Source organism: Triticum urartu, chromosome 4, assembly GCF_003073215.2.
Source record: "Triticum urartu cultivar G1812 chromosome 4, Tu2.1, whole genome shotgun sequence".
Classification (NCBI taxonomy): Eukaryota; Viridiplantae; Streptophyta; class Magnoliopsida; order Poales; family Poaceae; genus Triticum; species Triticum urartu.
In genome coordinates, this window is record NC_053025.1 from 489,719,312 (window position 1) to 489,731,602 (window position 12,291).

Here is a 12,291-nt window from a genome sequence, read left to right on the forward strand (position 1 = left end):
AGCTCGATGTTGGCGTCTGCCGCATCCAGTTGCCGTTTTAATTTGGCAAACTCAGTAGTCCGGCTAGCCACCGGAGCTTCCACCACCTGCACATAGGGACAGTCTGGTTATTGCCTGGGAATATGATCCTCTGTTCGCCGCCGTTCTCGACGACAACCAGAGTCTCAGGGGCTACTATCTACACAGGGCACACCTAACATGTGCAGTACTATCACATATTATCTCACGTACCCCAAAGCCTGTCAGTAGACTCATAAAGGCTTCATGTAATCCGCTTTCGGCGGACGAGATTCTCTCCATCACCGTACCCATCAGCATACGGTGTTCTTCTGAGATGGCCGCTCGCCCCACCAACTCCCTCAGAACGTCCGACCGCACACCAGACGGTGCCGGACTCTTTTGTCTGCTCTCTTCGGGAGCCGGACGCTGGGGACTTTGGGGGTCTATGGGATTATCTTCTGGCCTCACCGGATCCGGAGAGGCCCTCCGTGACGACACTTCGGGGTCGCCCGCTTCTTGAGCGGAGGAGTCCGGGGGAGGTGTTTCGCTCTCCATCATCTCTGGAAGAAGATCCCCCGAAGACGAACTCAGCTGAGAGGGGCTAAGGCCCGAACTTACGACTCGTTGGAGGGCTGATCCCCCCGTGGACTTTTTGCGGCAAAAGCACCCCCCGAGGCAGGACCCTCTATGGGAGACTTCTTCTCCCGTTTGGAGGCTTCGGCTTCCGGATCCTCAGAAGCAGTCCTTTTCCTCGCCTGGTTGTCCTCCTTCATGGAGACGCTCATTCCCTCAGTTGGAACGGGCAACGATGGGGGCCCGCGTCCGCCTGTATTATCCCCCCCGGTATCTTCCTTCGAGGGCTCTGGGCAAGGTGCGACCTCGAGCATCTTTTCCAATACCGGATTTTCCAAACCCTCAGGGAGGGGGGCCAAACACCGAATCATCTTCGCCTTTGTTAGCCAGTCCTAGTCAAAAAGCGAATTCTCAGAAATAACTTCGTGACGAATAAAAGACAGTGTGTTCGGCCCGAGGATTTCTTACTTGTTCGGCGGCGCGGTTACTGCTCAGGCCCATGTCCTCGGTAATATCCGGACACTCTACTTGAGGTCTGAAGAATGACTTGTACATCTCCTCGTGTGTCAGGCCGAGGAAACTTTGAATGGCACGCGGTCCCTCTGGGTTGAACTCCCACAAGCGAAGGGCCGGCGTCTGCAAGGCTAGACTTGACGAACCAGCATAACTTGTATTACCACAGCCAAATTAAAATCTCCCTCGAAGAGATCTCGGATGCGGCTTTGTAGTATAGGCACGTCCTTGGCTGGACCCCAGCTCAGACCTCTGCTAATCCATGACATCAGTTATGGTGGGGGGCCCGAGCGGAAAGCGGGGGCAGCCGCCCACTTGGCACTTCTGGGAGCCGTGACATAAAACCACTCTCGTTGCCATAATTCGGACACCTCTGGAAAGGAACCTCTCGGCCATGGAGCTCCTGCCATCTTGCCTATTGATGCACCTCCGCACGCTGGATGTTGCCCCTCGATCATCTTCGGCTTTACTTCAAAGGTCTTGAGCCACAGGCCGAAGTGAGGGGTAACGCGGAGGAAGGCCTCACACACGACAATAAATGTCAAGATATGGAGAAAGGAGTCCGGAGCTAGATCGTGGAAATCTAGCCCGTAATAGAACATCAACCCCTGACGAAAGGATCCAGAGTGAGGCCTAGACCTCGGAGGAAGTGGGAGACGAACACAACGTTCTCGTTGGGTTCGGGAGTAGGGACGATCTGCCCTCGAGCAGGCTGCCGATGCGAAACCTCGGCGGTCAGGTATCTGGCCTCCCTCAACTTCTTAATGTCCCCTTCTGTAATGGAGGAGGGCATCCATCGGCCTTGAAGGCTGGATCCGGACATGACTGAAGATCCGGAGCACCTAACCTGGGCTTTGGGTGTTAGAACTCGAGGCGGGGGAAGGGTTCGATTGAGCACGGGAGGGAAAAAGCGAAAACCTTGTCCCTTTATAAAGAGGCTGAATATCAAGTGTCCTCTCCGTAGCCGTTTAGGACTTGCCTATAATCTAGGAGTCCTAGACACGGTTGGGTTACCCACGACCGCATTAATGAGAATCCCGTAATTGGGGGAACACGATCTCCGCTTCGACAAGACATGTCAAGAAACCGCCTCGCGTTATGTGTGGAGAAACGGTTCGAATAATCACCGGGCCATGACATAACGTCATGCTGCCAAGACAAGCCAGCAAATTAGATCTACGAAAATATTATTCTCTCTTCGGTGGAATGTGGAACTTATTTTGCAGGGTCGGACACTATCCTCGTATTCAAATTCTTCTGTGATGTATTCGGAGAAGGAACCCGCCTTGCAATGCTGAAGACAATACTGCGCACCGGACTCATCGTCATTGAAGCCTGGTTCAGGGGCTACTAAGGGAGTCCTGGATTATGGGGTCTCCGGACAGCCGGACTATCTCCATTGGCCGGACTGTTAACTATGAAGATACAAGATTGAAGACTTCGTCTCGTGTCCGGATGGGACTCTACTTGGCGTGGAAGGCAAGCTAGGCAATACGGATATGGATATCTCCTCCTTTGTAACCGACCTTGTGTAACCCTAACCCTCTCCGGTGTCTATATAAACCGAAGGGTTTTAGTCCGTAGGACAACAACCATAACATACAATCATACCATAGGCTAGCTTCTAGGGTTTAGCCTCTCTGATCTCGTGGTAGACCTACTCTTGTACTACCCATATCATCAATATCAATCAAGCAGGACGTAGGGTTTTACCTCCATCAAGAGGGTCCGAACCTGGGTAAAACATCGTGTCCCCTGCCTCCTGTTACCATCCGGCCTAGACGCACAGTTTGGGACCCCCTACCCAAGATCCGCCGGTTCTGACACCGATACCCACCATATACCTTCCTCAAAACAGCCACCATACCTACCTATCATGGCATTTCCATAGCCATTCCGAGATATATTGCCATGCAACTTTCATCATCATCATATACATGACTTGAGCATTCATTGTCATATTGCTTTGCATGATCGTAAGATAGCTAGCATGATGTTTTCATGGCTTGTCCATTTTTTGATGTCATTGCTACGCTAGATCATTGCACATCCCGGTACACCGCCGGAGGCATTCATATAGAGTCATATATTTGTTATAGATATCGAGTTGTAATATTGAGTTGTAAGTAAATAAAAGTGTGATGATCATCATTATTAGAACATTGTCCCATGTGAGGTTATCAAAATAAAAGTGGCCAAAGAATCCCCCCCAAAAAAGAGAGAGAGGCCAAAGAAGCCTACAAAAAAAAGAAAAAAAGAAATGAGAGAAAAAGAGAGAAGGGGCAATGTTACTATCCTTTTACCACACTTGTGCTTCAAAGTAGCACCATGTTCTTCATATAGAGAGTCTCTTGAGTTATCACTTTCATATACTAGTGGGAATTTTTATTATAGAACTTGGCTTGTATATTCCGATGATGGGCTTCCTGAAATGCCCGAGGTCTTCATGAGCAAGCAAGTTGGATGCACACCCACTTAGTTTCCAGTTTGAGCTTTCATAAACTTATAGCTCTTAGTGCATCCGTTGCATGGCAATCCCTACTCCTCACATTGATATCTATTAATGGGCATATCCATAGCCCGTTAATACGCCTAGTTGATGTGAGACTTTCTCCCTTTTTGTCTTCTCCACATAACCCCTATCATCATATTCTATTCCACCTATAGTGTTATGTCCATGGTTCACGCTCATGTATTGCGTGGAAGTTGAAAAGGTTTGAAAAATGTCAAAAGTATGAAACAATTGCTTGGCTTGTCATCGGGGTTGTGCATGATGTGAATGCTTTGTGTGGTGAAGATGGAGCATAGCCAGACTATATGATTTTGTAGGGATGAACTTTCTTTGGCTATGTTATTTCAATAAGACATAATTGCTTGGTTGGTATGCTTGAAGTATTATTATTTTTATGTCAAAGGATAGACTATTGCTTTGAATCACTCGTGTCTTAATATTCATGCCATGATTAGACATATGATCAAGATTATGCTAGGTAGCATTCCACATCAAAAATTATCTTTTTTATCATTTACCTACTCGAGGACGAGCAGGAATTAAGCTTGGGGATGCTGATACGTCTCCGTCGTATCTACAGTTTTTGATTGTTCCATGCCAATATTATTCAACTTTCATATACTTTTTGTTAACTTTTTATATTATTTTTGGGACTAACATATTGATCCAGTGCCCAGTGCCAGTTCCTGTCTGTTGCATGTTTTTGGTTTCGCAGAATATCCATACCAAACGGGGTCCAATCGGGATAAAAACGGATGGAGCTTATTTTTGGAAAATATGGAAAATTTGGAAGGAAAATCAATGCGAACCAGTGCCCGAGGTGGTCACGAGGCAGGGGGGCGCGCCCCTACCCTCGTGAGCCCACCGTAGGCGGTTGACGCTCTTCTTTTGCCGCAAGAAAGCTAATATTCGAAAAAAAATCACGGCGAAGGTTTCAGGCCAATCGGAGTTACGGATCTCCATATATATGCGAAACGGTGAAATAGAGCTAGAACAGAACGCAGAAACAGAGAGAGACAGAGAGATAGATCCAATCTCAGAGGGGCTCTCACCCCTCCCATGCCATGGGAGCCAAGGACCAGAGGGGAAACCCTTCTCCCATCTAGGGAGGAGATCAAGGAAGAAGAAGAAGAAGGGGGGCCCTCTCCCCCTTGCTTCCGGTGGCGTCGGAGCGCTGCCGGGGCCATCACAATCACCGCCATCTTCACCGACAACTTCACCGCCATCATCACCAACTCTTCCCCCCTCTATGCAGTGGTTTAGCCTCTCTCTTACCCGCTGTAATCTCTACTTAAACATGGTGCTCAACGCTATATATTATTTCCCAATGATGTATGGCTATCCTATGATGTTCGAGTAGATCTGTTTTGTCCTAATGGCTATTTGATGATCGTGATTGGTTTGAGTTGCATGTTTTATTATTGGTGCTGTCCTATGGTTCTCTCCGTGTCGCGCAAGCGTGAGGGATTCCCGTTGTAGGGTTTGCAATATGCTTATGATTTGCTTATGGTGGGTGGCGTGAGTGACAGAAGCACATACCCGAGTAAGTAGGTTGTTTGCGTATGGGATAAACAGGACTTGATACTTTAATGCTATGGTTGGGTTTTACCTTAATGAATCTTTAGTAGTTGCGGATGCTTGCTAGAGTTCCAATCATAAGTGCATATGATCCAAGTAGAGAAAGTATGTTAGCTTATGCCTCTCCCTCAAATAAAATTGCAATAATGATTACCGGTCTAGTTTTCGATTGCCTAGGGACAAATAAACTTCTTGTTGACAAAAGCTCTTTACTAAAACTAATTTAGTTGTGTCTTTATCTAAACAGCCCCTAGATTTTATTTACGTGCTCTTTACTTTCTTGCAAGCTTACCCAAAAACACCTACAAAGTACTTCTAGTTTCATACTTGTTTCCGGTAAAGCGAACGTCAAGCGTGCGTAGAGTTGTATCGGTGGTCGATAGAACTTGAGGGAATATTTATTCTACCTTTAGCTCCTCGTTGGGTTCGACACTCTTACTTATTGAAAGAGGCTACAATTGATCCCCTATACTTGTGGGTTATCAAGCCCCTGCTGGCATTCATCGCCAACAAACGGGTTGTATCTTCTGGAGTCGGCTCTCTCAAATACTCAGGGCCAAACACAGCAATAACAGTCTTGCAGAAGTTATACAGGGACTCTAGGCATGTAGACTCACTCATACGGACATACTCGTCAATGAGATCACCGGGCACTCCGTATGCAAGCATTCAGATGGCGGCCGTGCATTTATGATAAGAGGAGAAACCAATCTTGCCAATGGCATCCTCTTTGCACTCGAAATAGTCATCGTAGCCGACCACCCCCTCTCTAATACGGTTGAAAAGATGCCTACTCATACGGAAACGACGGTGGAATTTTTGATGTTTGAACAATGGATTTGTTGTATCAAAATAGTCCTTCCAAAGAAGGAAATGCCCGCTCTCTCGGTTGCGATTCAAAGCCGGAAGGTGGTCTGGAATGGAGCCACGGAACAACGGCCGCTGGCTGTTGAGGTGGTGATGGACCAACACGGCAGCCAATATCTCCTCCTCCTCATCGGACGGCTAATCGTCTGAGTCGCAAAGGAAATTGTGAAAAAAGAACTCGTCGACGGAGTCCATTCTGTACCTTGTCAAACTGTCGAACAACTTGCGGGCGTCGACAAAGGAGATGGCCGGCGAAGGGAGTTGCGGCGCGCATGGACCAGCTAGTTGCCCTACTAGCGTTCGACGAGCGGGCCGGCGTCCGACGAGCGTGCCGGTGAGGATCTGGCCCGGGCGGCGAGGCGGCTTCTTGGTCGTGGTCGCGGCTGCGTCGAGGGGTGGGGAAGCGGGGGTGGGAAGCAGTTGGCTCCCCGGCGGCAAGAGGGGGTGGCGGGCGACGTGGGAGGTGGCGGCGTTGCTGAGCGGATGTTGCGGCGCTGGCAAAGTCGTCGAAAAAATGGGCGGCGGCATCAGCGACGAAGGAGGCAGTTGAGGGTTGCTGTTGGATGGGTGGAGGCCCATGTGCCACCGACCAGCGGGCCCGAAGGGGGAGGAGAAGGCGAGCGCACGCGTGTCCGTCTCGTGTCCGCGCCGACGCAAATCCGGCTCGAAATGAGCCGGGAATGGGTCACCCGCGGACAAAAAGTGGACGTGCGTCCGTTTGGGTCGGTGCGTTGGGCCGACTAATGTACTTGAACTGCCGGTATCAATAAGGGCACATCTCCAAGACAACAAAATCAACTGGAAATGCGAAGTTACCAACTATCGCAGGGATATCACCCAAAATGTCTGCCGGATCCTGACAAAGCCAATCCCAGGGAACAGTAAAGCTTCATAGGGTCTTTCTATCCAGGTGCAGGTAGTCCGCATCTTCACAGACATGTCTATTTCACCGAGCCTCTCTACGTTGTGTCTACGCCGACCCAAACGATCGCCAGCGGACGAAATGGGTCGTCCTGTTGGAGTTGCTCTAAGAGGGTAATGCTTTGTTGCCATACGAATTTTCAGGTCCAAACACGTTATGGGATGTGAGCAATGAGATGCCAAAATCATCATTGAATGGTGTCAAACAGTAATGTCACTATTCATTATTGGATTTGTTTTTTTTCATAGCTCACATCTCATAATGTGTTTCAACTTGGAATTTCCCATGGCAATAAAACATCACTCTCTTAACGTCTGTCGGATTTCGGGTTCCGGCAGACCCTTGAGGTTCGAACACTGGGGTGCGCGCGGAGATTTCGCCTTCTACCTACCTGCACCCCTCCGCCTCGCTGAGATCTAAGCTATGGGAAGAACAGCACAAGAGACACAGGGTTTATACTGGTTCGGGCCACCGTTGTGGTGTAACACCCTACTCCAGTGTGTGGTATGGTGGATTGCCTCTTGGGCTGATGATGATGAGCAATACAAGGAAGAACAGCCTCGCGAGGGTCTGTTCTTGGCTGTGGGAATGAACTGCTAGGAGGATTTCAGTCACCCTTCTCTCTCTCTCTCTGTGTGATGTTACTCGATCCAATTTTTCCCCTCTTTCTCTTCTCGATTGCGACCCTAGCTAGTTTCTGGGTTGGCTGATTCTGGATCCTCCCTACCCTGGGGGTGGCTAGTCCTATTTATAGGCAAAGGCCCTGGGCCTCTTCCCAAATATTGAGCGGGAAGGGCCCCAACAATTGGCCATTTTGAAGGGGAACATCTGGTACACTTATCCTGACTAAAGTTAGTCCTCGCCCGCCAAAGACTCTGGTGGTGACGCTGGCTTGGGGTCCACAATGACTTCCTCCCTGCCGTTGGACTGGTCTTGGTCTCGTTGCACCGAAACGGGTGCCTTTGCTTGATGCTCTTGCCTGCGCTTGCTCCCCTTGCACCAAATAGAAAAGGAGGACACTGCGCGGGCTGGCGCCCGCCTGGCGCCCTTGGTCATCATGGCTTGCGTCACGGGCACCTCGTGAGGTACCCCGCCTTGATCTCTCCGCCTCCTCGCGAGCCAGCCTGATGTGGCCGTGCCTCAAGAAGCTCTGTGTCGTCCGCCCCGCGAGGCTTGGCCCCTCGCGAGGGTCTTGGGTCTGCGTCGATGAAGCCAGGCCGTGCTGGGCCCCCTTTGAGCCACGCCGCAGGCCGCAGGCAGGCAAGTCTAGGGACCCCCGTTCCCAAAACACCGACAGTAGCCCCCGGGCCCAAGGCGCGCCCGGACTTGGCTGTGTAGGGAGGCGAAAGGGCAAGGGCGAAGCGCCGCGGGCCCTAACAGCCTGCGGCCTTGGGCGCCGCGTGGCGGTTGATTGGACGTGGGCGCCTCAGCAACGGCGCGAGTTGATAAAGGAGCGGCATCTACCCAGGCTTTGCTTTTTGCTTTCTCCGGTTGCTGCTCAAATCCCCTTTCTTGCACCTCTCCTTCCTTCCTCCAAAATTTCCAGCTCTACTCCGACCGCGCGACCTAGGAAGCCATGGCGCCTCGTCAGTCCTCGGCCGGAGCTTGGTACTCGTCTGCCCTGGACTCGCCGAATGTGTCGGAGGCGAGCCTCGCTCGGTTGCGCCGGATGGCGGCGGCGCAGGGCATCGACGGGGCGAAGGTGTTCAAGGCCGGCTCCGCCACCCCTGAGGGCTAAGGGAGAACCTTCTATCCGTTCTTTGTAAGCGCCATTGCTGCTGACCTGGTGCCTCCCTTCTCCGAGTTCTTCTTCTCTGTCCTCCACCATTATAAGCTACAGTCTCTGCATCTCCACCCCAACTCCGTCCTTCTCCTGGCAATCTTCGCCTATTACTACGAGGCTTACGTAGGGGTGCAGCCCTCAGTGTTCTTGCTGCGCCACTATTTCTACCTCCGGACCTCTCGCGGTCCTGCTTCTGCGTGCGCGAGCTTCATCGCGTACGGCGGCGCCATTGCCATTTCGAACCCCGGGAAAAGGATTGAGGGCTTCAGGAGCAAGTGGGTCTTGGCAGATGCTGGGCGCATCCACCCTCGGCTGATCTTGCCCACGGAGCAACCCACGAGCTCCAGCGATTGGGGTCGAGTGGAGCTCGCGGACCCCCGCGCGAAGCTGGTGTTGGAGAAGATGGACGCGGATCTGAGGCCGGCCAACATGGCGGCGGCGAAGCTGACAGGCGCGTCGCTGCTGAGGGAATTCCTGGAGCACCAGCTGGCTCCGCTTTGGCAGTACTCACTTCCGATGTGGAGGCCCCATCCGAGCCCCGCAGCCTTGGCCGACGGAGATCTGGCTGCGGTCCTCCAATCTCTGGTCGGGGGCGATGTGGCGAGGTTGGAGGGCGCCCCTACGCCCTTGTTCCTCCGCGACGACTGGGAGCAGGTAGTGGAGTCCATGCCCGTCTTCAACGGGGACGGGCCCATGCCCATAGAAACTCCCGGGGAATCGGTGGACGTGTCCTTCGACGACTCCAGCGAAGAGGAGGAAGGAGGGGAGCGGGAAAAAGGGCCTGACTCCGAGGCGACTGACGGAGAGTTGAGGGCTCCCCTCCCCCGGCGCAGGTCCTGCGTTCTCCGCCTCTCTTCGAGCGATGACGACGAGGATGATGACGAGCAGGATGGCGGAAGCTTGCCCTCGATCCCGAAGAAGGACAGGACCGGGCTGATCTCCCACGGGTCTGCCCCGGCCCCGAGGTGGACCGCGGACGCGCCTTCCGCTTCCAAGCTTCCCGAGGTTGACCCTTCCAGCCGGCTTTCGGGCTTCAAATTTGGCCGGAGGCCGCTTGAGCTCACTGGCGATGACCCGTAAGCGCTTGATTCTTGTCTTTATTTCTTGTTCTGCTTCTGAGGCTTGACGTCCGCATCTCTTGGATAGGCTGGCGCCCGCCGCAAAGAAGCCGAAGGGAGCTCCTGAGGTTCCATCCGTGGCAGCACCTCTGCCCGCGAAGGAAGGTGGCCGCGACGCACGGGCTTCTCCTGCCCGGTCGTCCTCGCGAGGCCTGGCTGAGCCGGCTGGGGCGGGCTCAACTCCCATGGCCCAAGTGACTCCTGAGGTGCCTTTGCCTGCTGCCGCCACTTCAGCCATTGGGGCGCAGCAAGCTTCGCCTCAGGATGCTGTGGTCGCGCTGCCGCCTTCTCCTCCTACTCCACCGACTGCTGTCTCTCCGACTCCTCCTGCCGTTCTGGATCGTGCTGCCGCTGAGCTGGACCGACTGCGGCAGGATCTTCTTGGCGCCGACCCTCGCTTGGTGGCCGGGCGCTTGGAGCTGGCTTCAGGATGGATTCGCTCTGACACTTCGATTCGGGCGGCGCTGGTCCAGGCCTCGACGGCTTGCGATGAGGAGAGGCAGACCGTCCTTGAGGCGAAGGCTGCATGTGACGCAACCCTGGGGGAGGTGGTCGACGTCCGTGGTCGCCGCAAGGCGCTGGAGGACGAGCTGCAAGGCCTGCGGGACCAGCTCACGAAAGAGGTCCGCCTTCGCCAAGAGCAGGAAGAAGGCGTGAAGGCTCGCGAGGCGGCCGTCGAGGGCCGGGAGGCCAAGCTCAGGAAGCGTCGCGACCGCCTAGGCGTGCTGGAGCAGGAGTTGGGGGCGAGGAAGGTCGAGCTGGACGACAAGGCCCAGGTTCTTGTCGAGGACCGCGTGGCCTTCGTGGAGATGGAGGCGAAGGCTCGCTCCTCGCTGAGGATGCTTTACGACAGCGGCGTGGAGAGCCCGCTGGCTGGCGCCGAGGACGGACCCGCCAAGCTGCTTCCCTTCCTGGTTCACGCTCTTGAAGATGTCGCCCTTGGCCTTGGCCCCACGGCCGAGGCCGAGGCACGTGTCCTGTCTTCTGCAGCGCTGACGCGGGTCCTCACCCACATCTACCTTCGCGATCCCGGCGTCGACCTCGATAGCCTGCTGGAGCCAGTAAGCGGCGAGCGTGCCGCTGCCGCTGCTGAGGTCGTGAAGGGTCGCGCGGAGGCTCTGCTGGGGAAGTTCCGGGCCTTCAGCACCAAGCCGAAGCAAGGTGCTGCCGACCCCGCTGCTCCATGAGGCGAACCCACTCCGCGCTGCTCCACCGCCGACAAGTGACTCCGTTGTGGCTCCTGTCCTGCCTTTAATTCCTGCACATGTATCATGCCTCGGGGAGGCGTTTAAACTTGCATTTGGCATTGAGATAACAGTGTGGACTGTAATATTCGCTTTTGAATTCCTTGAAATTTGCGCTTTTCCTTCCTACTTGCTTATGTTCTACGCCGGCAGAGCCCAGCCCCGCGCATACCTCACCCAGCGTTAGTCCCGACCGGAAACCAGGACGGGGCCAAGGAGTGAGGGGCTACGTGACAAGTTAGGCTCCTGAGTCGCGATGCTCAGGAGTCCCCCTTGGCGCACGAACAGCAAGTAGGGAGGTATGATGTGGGTGGATCTACCGTTCTACGTCTGCAGAGCACGGCCGCGCGCATACCTCAACCGCCGTTAGCCTTTCGGAACTAAGGAGTGAGGGGCTACGTGACCAGTTAGGCTCCTGAGTCGCGATGCTCAGGAGTCCCCCTTGGTGCACGAACAGCAAGTAGGGAGGTATGATGTGGGTGGATCTACCGTTCTACGTCTGCAGAGCCCGGTCGCGCGCATACCTCAACCGCCGTTAGCCTTTCGGAACTAAGGAGTGAGGGGCTACGTGACCAGTTAGGCTCCTAAGTCGCGATGCTCAGGAGTCCCCCTTGACGCTCAAACGGCCTTCGTACCTTGGCTCCGCTCGGGGAGAGACGCGCGACGAACCAGGCCCGGGGGGGGGCCTGGCTGGGTGGCGTGCGTCTGGGCATGACCCGTGCCCAGCCCCCTCGCGCGGCACTCCTGAGGGGAGGCGTTACAATGAGGCTAGACACTGAGCTCTGGGCTCCCTGAGGTTGATGCGGCCCGGGGGCCGCCCTCAGTTGTTTATCACCAGCGCGGAGCATAGCGCTTCCGTATGTGTACGGGCATAGCCGCTCCTCGGCAGTGTCGTCAGCCAGCGCGGAGCATGGTGCTTCCACTGGTACGTGGGAGGGGGCTCCCCTCCGGGAGGAGCCCCCGGGGCGTGTACAGCCCCGCCCTGACACGTGGCTGGCACGGCAGGGCCTGGCGAGGTGTATCTGGGCACCCGTGAGCCAGCGCGGGACTCACGGGGCCCTACCTCTAGGCGGGTTGCGCTTTGCACTGGGCCTTATCTTGTGATGTGTCCCTGCAAATTTGGTTAGATGCCGGCACTCTATGTCCTCGGGTCCCGGCCCTCGAGCTGGTCTCAGCCGTCG